At 37.1% G+C, this 25,060-nt stretch overlaps 1 long non-coding RNA gene across 1 annotated transcript in view; it reads right to left on the reverse strand.

The window, feature by feature from the left end:
• Positions 1–23,384, reverse strand: part of LOC141416430 (uncharacterized) — a 74,331-nt gene extending 50,947 nt beyond the window's left edge. Inside the window, exon 1 of the long non-coding RNA XR_012441156.1 lies at positions 23,279–23,384. This is a non-coding gene — a long non-coding RNA (uncharacterized lncRNA). The remainder of the gene's footprint in view (positions 1–23,278) is intronic.
• Between the last annotated feature and the right edge of the window lie 1,676 nt (positions 23,385–25,060).

Raw genomic sequence — 25,060 nt, forward strand, 5'->3', positions numbered from 1 at the left:
CAATGATATCTAGAGGATCATTAGGGAATACTTTGAAAACATATTCCAATAAACTGGAAAATCTAGAATAAATAGATAAATTTCTAGATGAACTTGACATACCAAAATTGAACCAAGAGTATATAAAGCACCTAAATTTAAGATCTGCAACAAGCACTGAGGTTGATACAATAATAAAGAGTCTCCCAACAAAGAAGAGCCTAGGACTGTTGTATTCACTGCCTAATTCTAACAGACCTTTAAAGAATAACTAACAGAAATACTCCTCAAAATATTCTATGAAATAGAAAGAGAAGGAACACTGCCAAAGTCATTCTATGAAGTTAGAATTACCTTCCTGCCAAAACTAGATAAACACAACAAAAAGGGAAAATTATATCAATTTCCTTGATGAAAATGGATGCAAAAATTCCTAATAAAATACTTGCAAACTGGATTCCACAACACATTAAAATCAAGTTGGTCTCAAGCAGGGATGCAAGGATAGTTCAACATATACAAATCAACTGACGTAATACAGCTCATAAACAGAATCAAAGATAAAAATTACATAATCATCTCAATAGATACAGAAAAGGCCTTTGACAAAATTCTGTGATAAAAGCTTTGAAGAAACTTAGAATAGAAGGAACACACCTCAACATAATAAAGGCTATATAGCAGACATCACAATAGAAAGGGAAAAACTGAAATATTTTCTTCTAAATTCAGGGAAAAGAAAAGGATATCCATTCTTCCCACTATTCAATATAGTGCTTGAATTCTTGGCCAGGACAATATGATAAGAGAAAGAAATAAAGGGAATTCAAATAAGGAAGAAAGAGTCAAATTATCCCTATTTGTAATGATATGAGGCTATACCTAAAAGACTCCAAAGACTTCACAAAAAATACTACTAGATTTGATAAAGTACTTTTGACAAAGTAGCAGTATACAAAATCAACACACAAAAATCAGTTGTTTTTGTATATACCAGACATCAACAGGCTGAGGAATAAATCAAGAAAATAATTGCATTTGCAATAGCCTCAAAAAAAAATAGCTAGGAACTGTTTTTGCCCAAATACTTGGCATGCTTTAGTAATAACTAAAACCTTCCATGATTTGGATAGGAATGGGTACCTTCCCAAGCAGATTAACAGGAGATGGCAGCTGCCATTTTGGAAGGAACAGCTAAAACCTAGATGTGGACTGCAGAATAGCCTAAAGTGAAATGATCAAGGAAAAAAGGTATAAATCTAGAGTGAGAGGGAAGAACAACAAGAATTTCACTGGCTTATTTTTTTTTAAATGGCATTTTCAACAAATGAAGCTAATGTTTCTTCAAGGCCCAGATTTTAAACTATACTTACTTGTATAATTCAGCTACTCTTTGGTTTAAATGGATTTATAGGGCACGCATGGGAAATGTTATCATTTTTACTATTTTTTATAGGGAAAATATTTTCCAATGTATGCATCGAACAACTCAATGGACTTTAAATTACAACTCATTTTTATGTTAGCAATTTGTGTAGTGGTTTCTCAGCAGTTGCACATAAAATGAGTTAATGTATAAAATACTGCCTTATACTATATAATAAAGATATTAGTACTTTTTAAAATATCTAGGAATAAACTTAACTAAGGAAGTAAAAGATCTCTAAAATGAAAATTATAGGAGCTAAGATTAAGATGGCAGACATTTAACATTCCTATAACCTAGTGGCAACTAACAACCCCAAAAAAGGAATAACAGAGGACCCCAAAAGGCACCCACAGGGTTCCATAACCAGTGGGAAACAACTCTCTCTGAATCTACAAATAGAGGAACAACTAATTACAGGAAGAATGGAAAGACCAACCCACGGCTCAACACTCTTGATCCCTAGCCCCTGAAGCCACCACACAGCTCTGGGCTCCATTACTGGGCAATAAGTCCCACTGCCCAGCATGCACAGGAACTTGGTGCTCCATGCTGCCCCACAATATACAACTTGCTACCTTCACCCTGAAACGCCAGGGAAACCAACAGCCTTGTCTAACCAGGTCCCAAGGCTCCCATTGCTCCGTGGGTACCTGAAGGTGCAAGCCAGTAGGCTCAGTTCCCCCAGCAACAGTGCTACAGAACTGAACTCAGGCTCCAGAACTCCAGCTGCATGCAGGCTCTGTTCTCCTAAGCCAGCAGCAACACCGAGAACCTAAGTTTCCAAAAGCCCGTGTAAGAAATCAAGCCCCCAAACTCCCACAGCCTGCTGGCTCAGTTTTCCCAAGTGGGCAGCAGTCCCACAGAACTGCACTTCCTGAGGCCCATGTGGGAAATCAGGCCCTGGAATACCCTCTACCTGCAGGCTCTGTTCTCCTAACCCGGCAGCAGTGCCATTGGCCTAAACTTCCAGAAGCCCATGTGAGAAATCAGGCCCCCAAACTCCCACTGCCTGCTTGGTTCTTCTAAGTGGGTAGCAGCCCCACAGAACTCTACTCCCTGAGGCCCATGTGGGAAATCAGGCCCTGGAATGCCCACTGCCTGCAGATTTTGTTCTTCTAAGCTAGCAGCAGCCATTGTGACTCCTGAAAGCCCACACACCAATGCAAGTAGACCTCAGGCTGCTGCTGCCTGGTGGACACCAGATGATTCAAGCCCACCAGCCTTGCTGCCCCATGGATACTCCCAACTTGCTACACAGTGCCAGAAGCCTGCTACCATACACCCAAGTGAATCCCAGGCTCCAGGCCTTGTTAATCTGCTGGTGCCAGGAGGCTTCCCTTCCCACAGAGCACTGAGGCCCAGCACTCCCCCACTGTCCCTGACAGCAAGAGAGCCCTTACTCCCCCCTCGAAGAGCAAGAATACCAGATTCACCACCAAAAGGAGGAAAGATAGAACCTGCTACTTTACAGTGGTACCAGAAGCTCTGTTCTCCCAAGGCACATGGAAGCTGAGCACCTCATACTACACCTCCCTGCAAGAGAATCACATCTCTCCTGTCCAAGAGCTGAATCCCATCTCCTCCACTGGGTGGCAATTCACTACCCTGATGGTGCTGGGAGGCCTACTCCCTCCCCCCACAGTGCATAGAGACCCAGTGCTCTCTACCATGACTGCAGGAGAGCTCCTGTTCCCCCATCAAAGAGCAGGAACTCCAGCCCCCTCACTGAGGGGAGAAAAGAGGCAATTGGCCACAACAAGAACTCTGTAAAGGGTAGTTTATCTAGAATACCACTCTCTGAGGAACACTGCTGGAGCTCCAGGAGGAAAAACAACTCAAAACACCAACTACAGGGGCACAAGAGATTAAAACCATAACCAGAAACACTCCAGATGCATAAATCTCAACACAGAATGAAACAGCAAGACAACCAACCACTCCCCATCAAAAGCCAATTCCACTACTGAGGATCCAAACACCTGTGTAGAGTAACAGCTATCAAATAATGAATTTAAAAAAATAGTAAAAATGATTAATGACCTCAAAGAAGAAACACAAAAGTTAGTATTTGACCTCGAAGACAATGTGACTAAACAATTAAATGAGCTCAAAGAAAATACAAACAAATATACAAATGAAATTAAGCAGACTATCCAGGATATGAAAGAGGAAATCAATAAACATATGGAAACCCTGAAAATTAACCAATCTGAAATATACAACTCAATATCCTAAATAAATATCACAATGAAAAGCTTGGCAAACAGAATAGATAAGCTGAAAGTAGAGCATCAGGAACTAAAGACAAATGCTAAGAAAATATTAATGGAACATGCAAGATACCTGGGATACCATGAAAAGATCAAACATATGAATTGTGGGTGTAGAAGGAGAGGAGATACAAATGACAACCTATTTAATAGAATAATAGCAGAAAACTTCTCTAACCTTGAGAAAGAGAGAGTCACTCAAGTGCAGGAAGCATACAGAACACCAAACCATCAGGACCAAAAAAGAAATACCCACCAGACACATCATAATCAAAACACTCAGCACACAGAATAAAAAAATAATTCTGAAAGCTACAAAAGAGAAGACAGATCACATATAATGACAAACCTATTAGAATAAAAGCAGATTTCTCAACTCAAAGTCTAAATGCAAGAAGGTCATGGAAAGACATAATCCAGGCCCTGTAAGAAAGCAATTATCAACCCAGACTAGTTTACCCAGAAAAACTATCCTTCCTAATTGAAGGAGAAACTAAAACCTTCCACAGCAAGGAAAAACTGCAGGACCTTGCTACCACCAAGTCAGCACTACAGAAGATACTTAAAGGACTTTTACATATAGAAGAAGAAACTAGAGTGAGACAAGTAGACTCAAGAAAGAACAAACCCTTTAGAGCAAGCAAACCAATAAACAAGAAATAAGTAAAACTAAACAATGGGGAAACAAGAACGACTGGAAACAATAGGCACTTCTCAATACTAACACTGAATGTAAATGGCCTCAATGCCCCAATCAGGAAACATAGAATTTCAAATTGGATTTAAAAAGAAGACCCAACCATATATTGCTTACCATAGACTCATCTAACTGATAAAAATAAACACTGGCTCAGAGTCAAAGAATGGAAAAAAGTTTTCCAAGCAAATGAGCCCCATAAACAAGCAGGAGTAGCTATACTCATATCTGACAAAGTAGACTTTAGGCCAAAATCAATCAGAAGACACAATGAAGGTCACTTCATATTAATGAAAAGAACAATTCATCAAAAGAAAATATCAATGCTTAACATATATGCACCAAATACAGGGGCACCCATCTACATTTTAAAAAAAACTCTTACAGCCCTACAAGCACAGATAGACACTAACACAGTAATAGTGGGAGACCTGAATACCCCACTATCACCAATAAATAGATCATCCAGACAAACAATAAACAAAGAAACTTCAGAGCTACTACACACATTTGACCACCTTGGTTGACATCTACAGAATATTTCACACAAAAATTAGGGAATATACATTATTTTCTGCAGTTCATGGAACTTTCTCCAAAATAGATCATATTTTAGGACACAATGCAAGCCTTAACAAATTCAAGAAAATCAAAATAACTTCCTGCAGCATATCAGGTCACAACAGAATAAAACTAGACCTCAACAACAAAAGAATCCCCAGAAAATACTCAAACACAGGGAAACTGAACAAAATACTGCTAAAAAAAAAAAAACCAGTGGGTGACTAAGTCATAAGGGAAGATTTCAAAATATTCCTAGAATCCAATGAAAATGAAAGTACAACATACCAGAATCTGTGGGACAAAGCAAAGGCCATGCTAAGGGGAAATTTTATAGCTATAAGTGTCTACATTAAAAAAATAGAGACCTCTCAAATAAACAATCTAATGATGCACCTTAAGCTCCTAGAAAAACAAGAACAAACCAATCCCAAAGCCAGCAGATAGAAATAACAAAGATCAGAGTCGAGATTAATGAAATCAAAACCAAAAATCTATACAAAGAATCAATGAAACAAAAAGTTGGTTCTTTGAAAAGATTAATAAGATAGACAAACTCTCATCCAACAAGGCAAAATAGAGGAGGGAGAAGACCCAAGTTAATAAAATCAGAGATGAAAAGGTGACATAACTACAAATACCAATGAAATCCAGGAAATAATTAGAGAGTACTTTGAAAACTTATATTCAAGTGAACTGGAAAATCTAGATGAAATGGGTAAATTCCTAGACACATGCAACCAACCAAAATTGAACCAAGATGATATTAACCACCTAAATAATCCTATTACATGCACTGAAATTAAAAGAGTAATAAAAACTATAACTACAAAGAAGAGCCCAGGACCTGATTGATTGATGGCTGAATTTTACCAAACCTTTAAACAAGAATGAGCACCAATATTCTTCAAACTTTTCCAGAAAATAGAAAGAGAAGGAACACTACAAAACTCATTCTATGAAGTCAGCATTACACTCATTCCAAAACCTAATAAATACATAATCAGAAAAGAGAATTATAGACCACTATCTTTAATGAATATAGATGCAAAGATTCTCAACAAAATACTGGTAAACAGAATTCAACAACACGTCAAAAAGATCATACACCATGGCCAAGTTGGTTTCATTCCAGGGATGCAAGGATGGTTCAATATACATAAATCCATAAATGTAATATAGTACATAAACAGATTCAAGAACAAAAATGACATGATCTCTCAATAGATGCAGAAAAAGCCTTTGACAAAATCCAACACACTTTCATGATAAAAGCTCTGAAGAAACTAGGAATAGTTTCTTCCTCAACATAATAAAGGCTATATATAACAAACCTAGAGCCAGCACCATACTAAATGGAGAACAATTAAAACCATTTCCCCTTAAAGTCAGGAATGAGACAGGGCTATCTGCTTTCTCTACTCCTATTCAATATAGTTTTGAAATTCCTAGCCAGAGCAAGAAAATGAGAAAGAAAGAAAAGGGATTCAAATGGAGAAGGAAGAAGTCAAACTATCTCTATTTGTAGATGACATGATCCTTTATCTAAGAGACCCCAAAAATTCTACAAGAAACTATTAGAAATCATAAACTCTTTCAGCAAAGTAGCAGAATACAAAATTAACCTACAGAAATCAGTAGCTTTTATATATACCAACAACACACAGACTGAGAAAGAAATCAGGGAAACAATCCCATTTACAACAGCATTAAAAACAATAAAGTACCTCTGAATAAATTTAACAAAAGAAATCAAAGTTTAATGAAAACTATAAAACCACTGAAGAGAGAAATTGAAGAAGACTACATAAGTTGCTCATGGATTGGTAGACTCAGCTTTGTGAAAAAGGGCACACTACCAAAAGCAACCCACATGTTCAATGCAATCCCTATCAAAATTCCAATGATATTCTGCACAGAAAAAGAAAAGGCAATCATAAAGTACATATGGAAACATAAAAGACTTCAAATAGCCAAAGCAATTCTGAGCAAAAAGTCCAATGCTGGAGGCACCATAATACCCGACCTCAAACTATACTACAGAGCCATAACAATAAAAACAGCATGGGATTGGCACAAAAACAGACAGAAGACCAATGGATCAGAATAGAAGATCCAGACATAAGCCCACACATCTATAGCCAGCTGATCTACAACAAAGGAGTCAAAACACATGATGGAGAAAAGATAGCCACTTCAACAAATGCTGCTGGGAAAACATGCAGAAGACTGAAACTAGATCCCCCTCTTTTACCCTGCACCAAAATCAATTCAAAGTGGATCAAAGACCTTAATATAAGGCCTGAAACTTTGACACAACTCCAAGAAACAGTAGGAAATACACTAGAACAGATAGGTATAGGAAATGACTTCCTAAACAGAACTCCAAAGGTTCAGCATCTAAAAGAAACAATGAACAAATAGGACTGCATCAAACTAAAGAGCTTCTGCCCAGCAAAAGAAACAATCACCAGACTCAAGAGACAGCCCACAGTATGGGAGAAAATCTTTGCCAGCTACTCATCTAACAAGGGTCTAATATCCAGAATCTACAGGAAACTCAAAAAACTCAGTCTCCAAAGAATCAACACTCCAATGAAGAAATGGGCACATGAATTAAACAGGGAATTCTCAAAGGAAGAGGTAAAAATGGCCAGTAAATACATGAAGATGTATTCAAATTCACTGGTTATAAAAGAGATGGGAATCAAAACCATTAGATTTCATCTCACCCCAGTTAGAATGGCCAGAATCAAGGGTAATAACAACAACAAATGCTGGCAAGCATGTGGTGAAACAGGAACTCTTATGCACTGCTGGTGGGAATGCAAATTAGTACAACCACTATGGAAAACAATATGGAGATTTCTCAAAAAACTAGAGATAAAACTGCCATACAATCCAGTGATACCACTCCTGGGCATCTACCTAAAAGAACATATAACAGGGTACAGTAGAGACACCTGTACACTGATATTCATAGCAGCACTATTCACAATAGTTAAGCTCTGGAAACAACCCAGATGCCCTACAACTGATGAATGGGTCATGAAATTATGATACCTACACAATGGAATATTACTTAGCCACAAGGAATAATGACACAGGGTTTGAAGGTAAATGGATGCAATTGGAGGACATCATGTTAAGTGAAGTTAGCTAGGATCAGAAACACAAAAGACACGTTTTCTCATACATGGAAGATAGCTCCAAAGATAAACATATACACAAAAATAAACATGATCATATACAAACTCAGTTGTAGAACATGTTTGGAACAGTGTAACTTGGAGAAAGAGAGAATGATAGAACAACAGTAATATCACATACCACAACATGTGAGTGTAGAGGATATAAGACTGTGTGTATTAAAGGATGTTGAAAAAATGAGGAGTGAGATGTAAAGGGGTAAGGGAGAGTATTCTAAGGGATTGAACCAACCAAAGTAAAGCACACACATAGAGTGCATACACTGATCTGAACATGAACTTAAATATTAATTATTAAAACCAGGACTGTAAAATAGGCACACTGTGTGTGGGGGTGGGGGTATTAGTGAGAGGGGAGAGAGTGAACTAAGGAGATTAAGGTGACGATATAGTAGATGGACATCATATACCTATGTGAAACAGAACTAGAAAACCTCTTGCAATTTGTTTAAGTGGGATGGGGAGAGGGATGAGGGAGAGAGATGATAGGGGCAATGTAACCAATGTACAATATAAGTCTAATTGGAATTGTCTCTAGGCAACCCCCCATATCATAACTATATCCTAAAAAAATTATTTAAAAAATAATAAACAAAATGAAAACTATAAATTCTTAAAGAAAGGAATTGAAGAAGACAAGATGCAAAGATCTCCCAAGTTTATGAAATGGCAGATTTAATAGTATGAAAATTTCTGTGCTACTGAAAAGAATCTACAGATTCAACACAATTCCCTTCGAAATTCCAATGTCATTCTTTAGAGAAATAGAAAAAACAATCCTAAAATTCAAACATGAAAGACCCCAAATAGCAAAAGTAATCCTGAGCCAAAAGAGCAATGCTGGAGGTACCACAATATCAGACTTTAAATTAATCTACAGTAACAAATTCACCATAGTATACACACACACACACACACACACACACACACACACACACAAAATAAACAAACAAACAATAGAATAAAAGATCCAGAAACAAAACAAGAGTTCCAGCCATCCGAGTTTTGACAAAGAATCCAAAAATATACACTGAGAAAAAGAAGCCTCTTCAGCAAATGATACTGAGAAAACTGGGTATCTACACACAAAAGACTGAAACTAGACCCCTATCTCCCATGCTATACAAAAATCTATCCAAAATGGATCAAGGATTTTCATTTAAGATCTGAAACTTGGAAACTACAATAGACAAAAGAAGAGGAAACACTTGAAGAAAAGGTAACTAGTTAATGAATAAGACTCTAATTATCCAGGAAATAAGAGCAAGAATTGATAAATGAAGAGTCAATGAAATTAAAAAGCTCCTGCACATCAAAGGGAATTGTTGCCAAAATGAAGATACAACCCAGAGAGTGGGAGAAAATCTTTGCCAGCTATCTGTTGAATGAAGGATTAACATCCAGAATATGCAAGTGCTCGAAAAACTAAACACCAAAAGAACAAATAATCCAATTAATAAATGGGCAAATTATTGGAACAGACAGTTCTCAGAAGAATGGCTAATGAGTACAAGAAGAAATATTCAACATCCTTGCCCATAAAAGAAATGCAACAACAAAGCTGCCAAGAATGCAGGGGAAAAGGAACATTTATGCACTGTTGATGGGAATGTAAATTAGCATAACTACTACGGAGGTCAATATGGAGGACCTCAAAAAATCTAAAAATAGAACTACCTTATACTGATAAACCACTCTTTGGCATATAGCTGCAGGAGTGTAAATTAACATATAAGGAGATACCTGCACAACCATGTTTATGGCAGCACTATTCACAATAGCCAATCTATGGAATCATTCTAGGGGCCCAACAAGTGACGAATGGATAAAGTAAATGTGGTAAATCTACACAGTGCAGTATTATTCATCCATAAAGAAGAATGAAATTATGTTGTTTGCTAGAAAATGGATAAAACTGGAGATCATCAGGTTGAACAAGATAAGTCAAGCTCAAAAAGCCAAATATTGCATGTTTGTAGTCATATGTGGAATCTAGAACTAAAATAATAATAATAATAGAACAGGAGTATAGAAGAGAGATTCCGGGGGGAATCAGTGGGAGGGGTGGGGGAAAGGAGAGCTTTTAGGGTGATCATGATCAAAGTACATTTTATATATACATATATGTACAGTACATCATGGGGGGGTGTAGCATATAAATAATGCTTGACTATGGGAGGGGAAAAGGGTGTTATGGGAGTATAATAGCAGGAGTAAAATTGTTCAAAGTACATTGTATGCATCTATGGAAATATCACAATGGAATCCCCTTGTACAATTAATGTATACTAATAAATTTTTTAAATCCTAGAATTATCTTTGGATGTACTCATTCACATACTACAAACAACCTCTCAGTATATCTTCTAAGTGTTTTGTTCAGTGTACAGTATTTAACCATTTCCCATCTCCTCTGCCCTCTCCCAAATCTAAGCCACCATTTCTCTCCTCTTAGTGCAATACCAACTCGTTTTTCTCCTCATTCCATGTCTTACTTCCTCACAGTCTGTTCTTAGTAAAAATCCAAAGTAATCCTTCTAAAACAGAGGCTCCGTCATATTACTCATCTTTTGAATACCTTCCAGTGGCTCCCAGACTACCCAAGATAGAAACAAAAGTCTACTAAATGCCTGCTTGCTCACATCCCCTTAGCTCTCTGAACTCATCTCTCAGAATGTCACTCTTGTTATTTTATTTTAACCATGTTGTCCTCAAACATTCATGCAAAGATTAAATATCCTCCACTTCAGGACTTTGCAGTTTAAATATTCAGCCTCTGAGTCTTCCTCTTAGATACCTGCTTTTTTCTCTCATTTCCTACAGATTTTTACTCAAATGTCACCTTCTCTGTGAGTACCTCTCTGATCACATACTGCCACAATCTGTACACATGCTTCCTATCCCTCTTCCTTCCTTTATTCTTTCTTCAAATACCAAGATGGCACTTGGTATTTGTGGGAACTTCTCCAGGATCCCCATGGATATAAAAATCTGTGTATGCTTAAATACCTTATATAAAGTAGCATAAAATTTGTATATAACCTATGCATGTCATCTTATAGACTTTTAACTATCTCTACATTATTCAGAATATCTAATACAATATAAATTATATGCAAATACTTGTTATTCTGTATTGTTCTGAGAATAATAACAAGAAAAAGTTTATATAGTACAGATGCAATTTTTTTCAAACATTTTCTACTTGCAGATGGTTGACTCTGTGGATGCAGGCCCCATTGATATGGAAGACTGTCTGTACTAATTTAGCTACTTGTTTCTTATATTATCTGTCTCTTTTAAATTGACCTAAATGCCATAAGTCTGAGATTTCTCCCTGTTTTGTTCACTGTTTGTATTCCTAAAGCCCAGGAGAGCATAGGAGAGATATTTAATATTTGCTGAATAAACAATTAGGGAATAAATAAATGAGTGAGAAAATTAGTAAATAAATATAATTAAATTTTTCTGTATTAGGGTCCCAGTATGACTCAGAAAAGTCAAATGAGGAAGCTTAGGTAAATTTAAACTATGAGGAAGATTGAGTGAGCCAATAAAAATGGAGCAATACCCAGGGACCAGAAACAGCAGAAGCTGTTATCCCTATTCCTGATGGAGTGAGGAAGGGATCAGACACCAGAATACAAAGAAAGTATCTGTAAGATAGAGCTGCACAACAGAAGGTGTGTCTGTCAGTAAAGAGATGTAGTCATTTAGAGGCAGTCCATGGGAAAAGGACCTGAAAAGTGATACCCATACCTCAGCCTCCTCTTGCCCCCTGTCTCCTGCTGATGCCTCCCATTAGCCAAACCCAAGCTCAGGACAGAGGACAAGGAAGCCTCCAATGATAGTCCTTCACAGCAAGAGCCCAAGCACAAAGCAGGGTAGGAACATTGGAGGGTGGATTTGAAAGGGATACTGGAAACTGTCCTGTACTGCTTTTACCCTCTATCACTTGCAGCTTCCTATGGGATGAGATAGATCAAAAGAATTATTTTAACATTAGCATACATTTGCTGCAGAAGTCAAGTTTCATTTACATGAGGAACTTTGTATTTATAATTTTCATTTCCCATTGCCTTTTTAGCACTTATTTCTTGCCTTTTCAAATAAAAATATTCAATCCTTAGAAGGTTTTTTTTTTTTTTACTTCAAATCACTACAGTTCAGATTGTTTTCCCCAAATCAAATACCAACCTTTAAGAGAGTGTCTAAAGGCTACATTCTCTGGGCTGTTCTATTTGGGTAACAAGAAGAAATAGCATTGAAATTTGCTAAAGGCATCTTTGGAAATTTTTTGAAATGAGTCATTTTTTTAAAAACAAATGGAAGCAAAATAAAAATCAAAGAAATTGAAGCAACAGCCCTGCTGGAGAAAGATAAAACTCAGCTCTGATTAAAAATAGCATCTATAACTGCTGATGAGAAAGAGGCACATCTGGTACAAAGAATGCATTTATCGAGTAACACTTTTGAGGTGCCTAAAGCAGTTACGACATCATGATATGATGATGCCCCTAAGAAGCAGAAGTAAAAAATAAAGAACATGACTCACAATGTCTGGGGTATAATGTAAAAGGACCCATCAACTCTGTCCTCTGCAATTGGGACTTCATACTGGTCAGAAAGACTTCCTATGCCTTTATCGAGTGTTTGCTTTTAAAGGGATTTTAAAAAGAAAACCACAAATTTGCAAAGAAAGTACAATGAGTGAATCAACAAGAAGGCTAGGTAAGAGGAACCAGTCATTGGAAGGACTTTGACACCAAATCTAGAGGCTCAAATGCAAACCTAGAGTATGATGCCATAGTACAGTATGAGGTAATAAGTCTAGAAAATTCTATCATGATTTTGGTGGAGCTATTTACTTTGTTGGTACTATGTATGTGGCCTGATATGCATTTGCTCTGGAAGGATCCTTACCTAATCACATCTGCAAGATAAGATACCATGGACTAGGATGTGGATATCTTTAGGGGGCATAATTTGACCCATAAAGGATAAAAGGGAGTTATAGCTCAAGCAATCTTGAAGAAAGTCACAGGATGTAAGGGATTTCATGGTGATAATTCCATACGTATGCATAGTTCAAGACTTGTTATTAAAGATGCAATCAAGACAGTGTAGTATTAGTGTAAGGACAGATAAATCAGTAGAAGAGAATACTGCCTACCAATAGACCCACATATGAAGGACAATTTAACTTTTCACAAAGAAGCCAAAGCAATCTAACAGAGAAAAGGAAAGACATTGCAACAAATAATACTACAGAAGCTGAATGTTCTTATGGAAAAAATTACTCTCTTCTGAGTGTGGTGATACAAGCCTGTAATCCCAGCTTGTTAGGAAGTGGAGGTAGAAGAATCTTCATTGAAAGACATCATTTAGAAAATAACCAGACCCACCAAAAAAAAAAAAAGAAAAGAAATAAGCAGGTCACAGAGTAGGAGAAAATATTAGCAAAACAAGATTTAATATCCAGGACAAAAAAAAGAACTTCTAGAACTGAATAACAAAGAGACAAACCACCCAATTAAAAAACGGGAAGAACATTTAAATGAAAAATTTACCTAGGTAGATATACAAATGGTGAAGAAGCACTCAAAAGAAGTACCCAACATCATTAGTCATCAAAGATGAAAGTTAAAGATAGCACACACCCACCAGAGGAGCTAAAAGTAAAGAGACTAAAAACACCAAATGTTGGTGAGAATGCAGAGAAACCAGAACTTTCATACATCGTTGGTGAGAGTTCAAAATGATACAAGTACTTTATAAAAAGGCCTGGTAATTTCTTATAAAACTAAACAATCACTCACCCTGTGACTCAGTCATTTCACTCCCAGGTATTTACTGAAGATAAATGGAAACCTACATTCACAAAAGGAATTGAAAAAGATTTTATTTTTTAGTGCTGAGGATGGACCCCAAGGTCTTGTGTTCTACCACTAAGCCACATCCCCAGCCAGAATAAGAATGTTAATAAAGAGTTTAATTCATAATAACTCCAATGGGCAAAACCCACATTCTGTCCATAGAATGGAAACTGTGGTACATTGATACTATGGGATATGGTAACTCTGAAAGTAGATTCCAAATATCTACTCCATAGGTAGTGTATCCTATACTACAGAAATACAGGTAAGACTCAAGCAAGTTATTGCTTAAGACTGATAAGGTGAAGAAACAAAAAATTAAGGTATTTGTCTAATATAATTCCTCCAATCTCCTTGCTTGGTAAAAAGGAACAAGCTGCTTATATAAACACTAGTAAGGCTGCATTTGAAAACCATTCAAGTGAAGGAAGCTTTATACAGCACTACACAGACCATTTCACAGATGCTCCTCTACTTACAATGGAGCTACATCCCAATAAACCCCATCATAAGGTAGGTCAAAATGTAGTGGATATACCAATCTAACCTCCCAAAAGCCATAGTTGAGCAATATGGCTCACTGCAGTGCGTCCATCATTTGCCCTTGGAATTACATGGAAGCTATGACTCACTGCTGCCCAACTTTGACACAGAACATCAAATTACTAGGCAGGAAAATAGCAAAATCCAAAATATGAGTTCTACTGAAGGTCTTTCATTTTTACATCTTTGTAAAGTTAAAAAATTGTAAGCCACACTCTCATTTAGTCAGAGGTTGACTGCATTCAATTTGCACAGAGGTGTGAACCTGGCAAAGTCACTCATTATCTGTAGGGGGTATAAGACTAATGGCAATGTGCAAAAGGGTAGGAGAGAATTTTCTGAGTGACAGTGATATTCTTATGAAGAAGTCAGGTTACAGAGGTTTATATATTAGTGAAAACTCATGAAATAGTATACTTAAGTGTGTATATTTCACTGTGTAGATTTTTCTCTAACTAAAACAAACAATCGAACCATTCACACTCCCCCCGCCAACATAATCACACTGAGGCACAACTGAATGGACAAACTTAAGACCAGTAACCAGAAGCACAGACTAGCCATAACATCTAGTTTTTGATTGATCTAGACAGAGGCAATAGAGCCATAACTATATCTCTCAAAAAAATAAAGCAAGAGACTCAGAGAGTGAGGGTAGTTAGTAGAGAATTCTGAGCTATAAGATCCAATGGAGACAAAGGTGGGGACCATCCCCATTCTGCGACACTTATGATTAATAAGTATATAAAGTTTATTCAATGGGAGGAGAGTAACAGGTAAGCAGAGAAAAGCAAAAATGTAGCTAAGATATGAGAACAGTAGCCCCAGTTCCTGACTTCTTAGTTTCCTTCCAATGAATCCTGAGTGTTCTAATTTAAGATGTCCATATCCTACTAACTCCTTTCCCAAAACTTCCCTTCACTTGAATGAAACTCTATCAGGCAAGAATAGAGCACACTGTGCCAACACCACACACACACACACACACACACACGCACACGCACATGCACACGTGAACACACACACACACACGTGTGTGAGTGGTATCACTTATGCTGCATGCCCAGCTCAAGTTGTTGGGTTCAGTTTCATAGCATCTGAGGTCAAAGATAATTTTTGAAACTTATCAATCATCAAGTCCATTGCAAACCACCAAGAGCTGGTTCACACATCTAGTGTGCAAAAGTCATGCATGCCATTTCTACTCCCATTTCATTGGTAAGGAAGTCCCTTGACCATACCTGAGTTCGATAGGACACTGTGGACCACTAAATATCGGTGAATGCTAAAACAATCTGTCATGAGATCTTTGATTTCTTTAAAAAATGTTTCTTCATAAAAATAACTCTGAGTTAATTTATAGAAAATAGCTGTATGTAGTAGATTTTAAATCAGTGTGACATGTGTCCTTGGAGAAGGAAGCCCTTTGCCCACTGAAAGCTGTTCTGAAAGAGTTAGAATGTATTTATTCATTCATTCTACAGATATATAGAGTGATGGCTATATGCCAGACAAGATGCTAAATGCCAGAAATATAATGAAGAACAAGACAGACATGGATCCTGCACACATGGTGTATAGAGAACAATGGATAATAAAAACCAACAAATGGGCAATTACAATGCCTGCTATGATGCCAGAGATAAGACAAGTACTGGGACCTGAAACTATGGGAGGTGAATCTAATTTAGATCTGGGACACACATAATATATCTTACAGAGAGTGGCACCAGCCGAACCCAGATGGATGAAAGTCTGGCAAAGAGTAGAAGGAAAGGAGAGTTTCATAGACAGGCCAGCAAAACTGCAAAACCAGCTACAAAGAAGGCATGGAGCATTCAAGGGATCATAAAGTTTTGGCAACCAGTTGTAAGCTGCACAAAGGAAGCTGGACTTTACCCCAGGCAGTCAGGAGCCATTAAAGGGTTTTAAGCAGGGAAACAATTTCATTAAATTTGTGTTTCAGAATGAACATTGAGGACATAGTAAGTTTCTTGGACTACTATTAAAGCCCTGTGTCTATTGGTTAATTTTTATACTTGGACTTACATATATTTTCAACTTGGATTCATGTTTCAACTAACCTATGAGTTTTCTTCATTACTCATAACTGTTTTATTTGTGGCATTCAGCCATACTCTGTGCTAAAGTCAGAGCAAGACCAGTGAAGTTGAAATCAAACAATTCCATTCTAGTCTCAACTCTATTACTTCTTCACAGTGAAATTATGGACAAATCACTTAACAACTCTGAAAAAACATTGTTGATAACAGGTTGGGCTTTAAAAAATACAAATATGGGTAGAATTACTGGAAGGGTTTGATATCAGTTAAAATAATTTGTGAAATAATCTAGTAGAGCAAACTATTTACTGTGGCATAATTTATTGTATCACATGGATAGGTCTTATTAACAGGCAAATAAGATAGTCAAGTGGTACTCTGTGGATATTACTGGATGGATTAATTGGAACTTTTCTTCATTTATGTGAGTGAGAGAATAAAACAGGAGTCTTTGGGAGACTTGATTACACTAACCCAGGAGCCATTTCTGAATACTGAACTTAGTCAAACCATACACAATGTCCTTTCCTAGTTTAGGGTGGACTTTCCAATTTGCATTTGAAATTCAAAATGTCAGGCCTAATACTCCTGCTGCATCTCAGAGGGCATGACATGGCCTTTATAACTAAATGTTAAAACATAACTCGCAGGCTGATAGTTGCAATTCCATTTTCCAATCCTCGGTGCTGTCAAAGGCACTATGTAATATGCTGTCAGCCAGGTTGGTCAAACAGCGCAGAACAGTCTCCTTCCTGGATGCTATTCTTGGAAAAAGTAGCAGCTCATAGGCACTTACTTGTCCAGGATTCATCTTATCACTCTTGATATAAGTCACCAGAGAGACCCTTCCAGTAACTGTAGAGAGGCAAGCACCAGAGAAGTTGCTAAGACTTGGCTTTCAGTTTTCCCATTGAGTAATTCACTTGTTTTTCAAGTAAGGCAGCTGTACAATAGAAAACTCTCCTGCAAGTAGGTGGGTTCAGACATTCATCAAGAATGACCTTCCATAGTCTGCAGTGATCTGCTTGGGTGGGAGTGGTAGAACTGAGGTGTTTCAGGATAAGAGAGTCAAGAGGAACAGAAATAGTTTGTATAAGAACCGCCATGGCTAGCCATGATGGCACACACCTGTAATGCCAGCACACAGAATGCTGAGGCAGGTGGATCATAAATTCAAAGAAATCCTGAGCTACAAAATGGATCAAGGATCTTAATATTAGACCCCAAACTCTTAAGTAGATACAAGAAAGAGTAGGAAATACTCTGGAGTTAGTAGGTATAGGTAAGAACTTTCTCAATGAAACCCCAGCAGCACAGCAACTAAGAGATAGCATAGATAAGTGGGACCTCATAAAACTAAAAAGCTTCTGTTCATCAAAAGAAATGGTCTCTAAACTGAAGAGAACACCCACAGAGTGGGAGAAAATATTTGCCAATTATACATCAGACAAAGGACTGATAACCAGAATATACAGGGAACTTAAAAAACTAAATTCTCCCAAAACTAATGAACCAATAAAGAAATGGGCATGTGAACTAAACAGAACTTTCTCAAAAGAAGAAATTCAAATGGCCAGAAAACACATGAAAAAATGCTCACCATCTCTAGCAATAAAGGAAATGCAAATTAAAACCACACTAAGATTCCACCTCACCCCTGTTAGAATAGCCATCATCAGCAACACTACCAACAACAGGTGTTGGCGAGGATGCGGGGAAAAAGGAACCCTCTTACACTGTTGGTGGGAATGTAGACGAGTACAACCACTCTGGAAAAATATTTGGAGGCTACTTAAAAAGCTGGACATCGATCTACCATTTGATCCAGCAATACCACTCTTGGGGATATACCCAAAAGACTGTTACTCCAGAGGCACCTGCACATCCATGTTTATTGCGGCACTATTCACAATAGCCAAGTTATGGAAACAGCCAAGATGCCCCAGCACTGACGAATGGATTAAGAAAATGTGGTATCTATACACAATGAAATTCTATGCAGCCATGAAGAAGAACGAAATGTATCATTCGCTGGTAAATGGATGGACTTGGAGAACATCATTCTGAGTGAGGTTAGCCTGGCCCAAAAGACCAAAAATCGTATGTTCTCCCTCATATGTGGACATTAGATCAAGGGCAAACACAACAAGGGGATTGGACTATGAGCACATGATAAAAGCGAGAGCACACAAGGGAGGGGTAAGGATAGGTAAGACACTTAAAAAACTAGCTAGCATTTGTTGCCCTTAATGCAGAGAAACTAAAGCAGATACCTTAAAGCAACTGAGGCCAATAGGAGAAGGGGACCAGGAACTAGAGAAAAGGTTAGATCAAAAAGAATTAACCTAGAAGGTAACACCCAGGCACAGGAAATCAATGTGAGTCAATGCCCTGTATAGCTATCCTTATCTCAACCAGCAAAACCCCTTGTTCCTTCCTATTATTGCTTATACTCTCTCTACAACAAAATTAGAGATAAGGGCAAAATAGTTTCTGCTGGGTATTGAGGGGGTGGGGGGGAGAGGGAGGGGGCTGGAGTGGGTGGTAAGGGAGGGGGTGGGGGCAGGGGGGAGAAATGAACCAAGCCTTGTATGCACATATGAATAATAAAAGAAAAAAAAAAAAAAAAAACAAAGAAATCCTGAGCTAAATAGCAAGACCTTGTCTCAAATGAAACAAAACAAGCAAACAAAAAAGAGCTCTCCATTTGAAAGCTATTACCAAAATTACTGTTCCAAGCAATGAATTATCTCACTATGAAGATTATCAAGAAACCACCTAATAAGGGAATGAATAAAGACTGACAAAAGTCTTTTTGCCAGCAGACTAGTGAATGATAAATCCACACACACACAAAAAAAAAACACAAGGAGAATAAGAAATTCTTCTGTTTATTGAAAGAAATAATTCAGAATAAGTCGAGGATGCAAAGGAGGGAAAAATGCCTACGATTCTGATTTGTCAGTGAAGCTTAAATAAATGTGAAAATTTAGGGAAATGAAAATAAAATAATAATGAATTTTCCCTTCTGGTAATGGGGATATTTGTTGCAAACTGACTGTCCATTTGTCAAAGACTAGAAATGCTAGACAGTTTTTAAAAATTGTGTTTGAAGGCATGGCAGAATTACCATGACAGTCAGGATTTGGAGGCTTATGGTTCCAGAGGGAAGATGATTGAGATGAGTGTTTTCCCTTTAAAACTTTTGTCAAGGGCACAAGACAGAAAAACAAAACCCAAGGAGAAGTCAGTGGCTAAGACGCTAGGAAACTTGGCAGAACTTTTGACTATTTCATGGAAATGAAGTAACAAAAATATACTTCAAGGCCTACAAAGACAGAGGGGCCCTGGTAATTATCTCAGACTGCTAGTTAAGACCCAGACGGGATCCATCTTAGGAGTAAGGACAGCCAGAACTAGACCTAGTGTCGTAAAAATCTAAATTCCAAACCAGAAATAGCTCAGACCTGAACTGTAATAACTTGTCCCGAACAAAGTAAATCTTCTCTAGACAGTGGCAGCCCGAGCCAGATCCTGAAAATATCTACATGCTTTAAAATGGCAATGTCCACCCACAGTCCAAAAATAGTAGATATGGCAGGCAGATGTACCAAATCACAAAAAAAAACAGGACTGGGGCATAGCACGTATGGCAAGAATACCTACCTAATATGCATAAGACCCTGGTTCAAACCCCACTAACACCATGTGAAAAAATAAGGTAAAAAATAATAGATACAGGTAAATTCTTAGGAGATTGAGAGATCAGAAATAAGAAATAATATATAAGAAATAAGAATATAAGGTATAACTATAAATTATAATTTATAAATAAATAAGATATCAAAGATATCAGAAATAAGATAGAAAATATGTTCAAGATCATAGAAGAGAATTGCAACATAAAACAGGGAAAATATTAAAAGAAAAATAAATTAAATTTAGAATTTAATAGATGGTTTTGTATATAGTAAACACAGGAGAAGAGATGAGGGATAGGTCAAGAGAATCACCTAGAAAAAAAAAAGAAAGGATGTAAAAGACAGCTGTGATATGTATGTAAATGGAGAGGAGAAAACTACATGATAACCAAGATTTTTCCAAAACTGAGTTTGAAAAAAAATCAAGCCATAAAAGCTCTTTGTAACCTTAAATAGATTAAAGCAAAAAAAAAAAAAAAAAACCCACACTTAGTCATATCATAGTGAAACTCCTGAGGACCAAAGACAAAATGGAAAATCTCATAAGCAACCAAAGTAGAAAAAATATGTGCATCTTTACAGAAGCAACATAGATGGAAGACAGCAGCTGAGTGTGATGGCACATACTATAATCCCAGCTCTTGGGAAGCTGAGGGAGGAGGATCACAAGTTCAAGGCCAGTTTGGGCTATATAACCAGACCCTGTCTATAAATGAACACATACATACATAAAGGTCACCTAGTGCAGGTGGCTCATGCCTGTATTCCTGCTATTCACGAGGCAGAGATCGTGGTTTGAAACCAGTCTGGGCAAATAGTTTGCAAGACACTATCTTGAAAATACCCAACACAAAAAAGGGCTGACAGGGTGGTTTAAGTGGTAAAGCACCAGCCTACCAAGCATGAGGCCCAGAGTTCAAATCCCAGTACCACCAAAAAGATGCAAAACAGAAAGCAATAAAAAGGAGTATTGAAAAAGATGGGGCTCAGGGTCAAATCTAGAACTGTTTCTAGTGACTGTATACTTACATACTTCATGAATACCAAAAAATAAATGCTTTTAAACAACCAAAAATAAAACCAAGAAATGTTTTTCACCAATAGACTTACATAACAAGATCTATTAAAGCAAGTAGTTCAGACCAGAGGAAAATGCTCCCAGGTGGAGACCTGGGAGTGCAGGGCAAATGAAGAGGAAGAGTTAGTATACACACTAATGATGTGTGTAACTTGCAAACTAGTAGACTGAGAAGACTGAATAGGAAAAAAATAGTTGTTCCAAAAAAGATGAGGAGAATAAAAGGACAAGGAATAATAAAAATAAATAAATAGTAGCCAAATACATACTGGGCATCAGCTCAGTATCAGAACACTTGCCTAGCATGCACGAGGCTCTGGGCTTAACTCCCAGCACCGGAAAAAAATGCACTCGTAATCATATTAAATCTACATAGAATAAATAGTCTTATTTTAAAAATTAATGATCAGGTTGGATTTTAGAATACATTTGATCATACTACTTGTAAGACACAAACTTTAAATTAAAAAAAAATAGAAATATTGTAACCCTAAACAAAAGAAAACTATAGCAGATCAATAAAAAAGTGGACTTCAAAGCAAGGAACATTACTATAAATAATGAGATTAATGCTAAATGCAGCATTTCATTAAAAGTTTGTTTCTATAATTAGCAGTTTATGTTTTGTCTTTCTGACCATATTATAAACTCACTCAGGATAGAAATTCCAGTCTTTGTTGTATATCCACAATCTACATAGGAATAAGGGCAAAGCAGGATAATTCATAGTTTTTAATTGACTAAATATGTGGATTGGTGGATGGACAGATGGTCTGGTCTTTGGAAAAGCAGTCTATTTTGTTTACGAGATAAATAAGATTATCCTGTTTCTGGACAATGAGTACATAATTTGCTTGAAACTCTAATAAAAATATTATTAGTAAAGTAAAGAAGTATCAGGGTCATCTAGGTTATAGAAGTAAAACAATAAGTTTTAGTATATATAATTAATGAAAATGCTATGTCAGAAACTTTCTCAAACCTGATCAAACTTCTCCCCTCACCTTCCATGGACTTAATTTGCTACTAGTTCTTTGTACAGCAGTCCCCCACCTCATCCATGGAGAATACATTCCGGCACCTCAGTGGACGCATAAAACTACAGATAGTATTGAACCCCATATACACTATGGTTTTTTTCCTATCCATACATACCTATGATAAAGTTTAATTTATAAATTATGCATGGTAAGAGATTAACAACAACTAATAAGACAGAATTATATTAAAATATTGCAATAAAATTTCAGGTGTCATTACTCCTCCATTCTGAAGCCATTACTGGCTAAAATGAGGATTACTTGAAGATAAGCCCTGTGAAACCGCAACAGTCATTGTAATAACTCAGTTATACTAAGTACCTAATGGACAGGTACAGGTAGTATACACAGCCTGGGTACTCTGCACAAAGTGATCATTCATATCCTGAGTAGGAAGGAGCAGAGTAATTGAAGATTTAATCATGATACTCAGAACAGTATGCAACTGAAAACTTATAAAGCATTTATTTCTGCAGTTTTCTGTTTAATATTTTCAGACATAGTTGATCTTGAGGGACTGAAACTTCAAAAAGCAAACCCACAGATTTGTACTGTATATATCTTTTTAGTATCTTCATAAGAAGATCCTAAAAGAGGTCACTGGAAGGGCAGGTGTGGACATTCCTGGGTCCAACAGCCAAATGTCTTCAATTTCTCATAATTTCTTCTAACAGTTACTTTATCTAAACTTACTGGTTCTGTTTTTATTATTTGTTTTCTTGATGAATGTTTCCATCTTAGTTCTTACAGTATTTGGACCTTGGATATTTAGATAATAAGATAACTAAGTACAAATGGTGTAGGAAATTACGACTCTTCCTGTGGGACTCACCAGCTCCTCATTCAGTCATTTCCTGTGGTTTAATTGCTGATGGTGTTCCTCTTAACCTCTTCTTAACATATCACATTTCTTGTCCATGTTTCCAAATGAAGTTGCTATAAAAGAAGAAAATCAAGAGACACTTTAAGGAAATCTATCAAGATAACACTGTGTTCTGTAGACATTTAAAATCTTCAAGTTTTGCACAGAAAACTACCTGCTTCCTAGTCATAAATACACTGCACCTTCCCACAGACCTATAATTGAGTTAGTTTGGTTTCCCTGGCAACCACCATGATTAATTAGAATACTTGAGCATGGTAAGTTTATGGATGCAGAAAATATTTCATGTATAAATAGTGCAATCTGTTTATGCTCAAAGGAATTTTCTCCCTCAGTTGAGAAGCAGAGTATTTTTCCCTTTTTGTGTGGATTAATCACATTTTCTTCTCTATAAACTCTAAGTACTGTTCAAGGATTAATGTTGATTGAGCCCTTTCAGCAAAATTCGCCAGCACTGGTACTCTTTGAGTGGTTTGTGGTCTGAGTCCTGGTGAATGCCTGCTGGGTGAGGCATGATTGGGCCCATACTGTATTTAGTGACAAAGCTGGGTCCCGTGCTAATCTGTGTCGTTTTCAAAATTGCTGTGTAAGAACATACATGTAAAAAACTGGTTTCTCCCTATGATAAGCTTTGCAGAAAATCAAGGGGCTCAGCAATTTGTTAAATATATATATATATATACATACATACATATCTCCTATAGGTTATTAATATTTGTCTCACATAGGAAAGGAGATACTGAAGTTATCATTCGTTGAATGTTTTCATTCATTCCAATGTTCCACATGTTATTCCATTTAATCTTCATGATTAAGTAAGATTGGTGCTGTGAACCTTATTTTTAGAGACCTTGGGAGGCTAAGCAAATGACTTAGATCCACTTTGTTTGGTGTTGGAACTCAGGAAGGTTTATCCAGATCAAAAGCCTAGGCTTCCTCACATTGCCTAGGCTGTCGCCAATCCTCTAACATGACTGTGGAAAAGGGAATAAGAGGGATTCTGACATGACATCAAAGCAGAACACCCTGAGTGTCTTGGTTTGTACAGAATCCAGCTCCATCCTTCTTCTGAACAAGATGAAATGGGGTGCATGTGTATAAAAGATTTCTTTAGCTGAGATATGCTTGGCCGCCAATTGACTTTTCCAGCCAGCTATACCTGAATTTTATGATGGTCCTCAAAAAATAATTTTCAGAACATAGAAGTGAGTTTGTGCACCCAGACTGGGGGTAAAAAGGGAAGAGCAAGGGAGAATGAGCTGGCACTAAAGAGTTCTTTAATTGACTGGCTGTGTATTCCAGAGAAGTATTATTCCAGTGCTAAAGCAGATATCACATATTACCACTCAGCAAGTTACAGCTTGCAGAGGCTCTAGGAATTACTCATAGGGATAACATAGAACTCCCTCCATTTAGAAAACACTAAAGCTATTCCATTTCCTCCCAAGAGACAGGCATATTATTAACAATAGAAACTCACCTTCCTTCTCTCTTGGCTAAGTTATTACAGCCCTAGGAAATAATGGGAACTTTTAGCTATTGTCTCAATTGGAACTAATACAAACACCCCAAGAATGGTTAATCATCAGTCCTGTCTCTGACCTCTTCTCAACTTCACTGTTCTCCTCTCTTTTAAATAATTTTCTATATATTACATAAGAGTATTGACTTAAAGAGAAACTGGTTTAATTTTATTGAATTCTAATATATATTGTTCTGAGAACTGCATCT

The sequence above is a fragment of the Castor canadensis genome, chromosome 14, assembly GCF_047511655.1.
Source record: "Castor canadensis chromosome 14, mCasCan1.hap1v2, whole genome shotgun sequence".
Classification (NCBI taxonomy): Eukaryota; Metazoa; Chordata; class Mammalia; order Rodentia; family Castoridae; genus Castor; species Castor canadensis.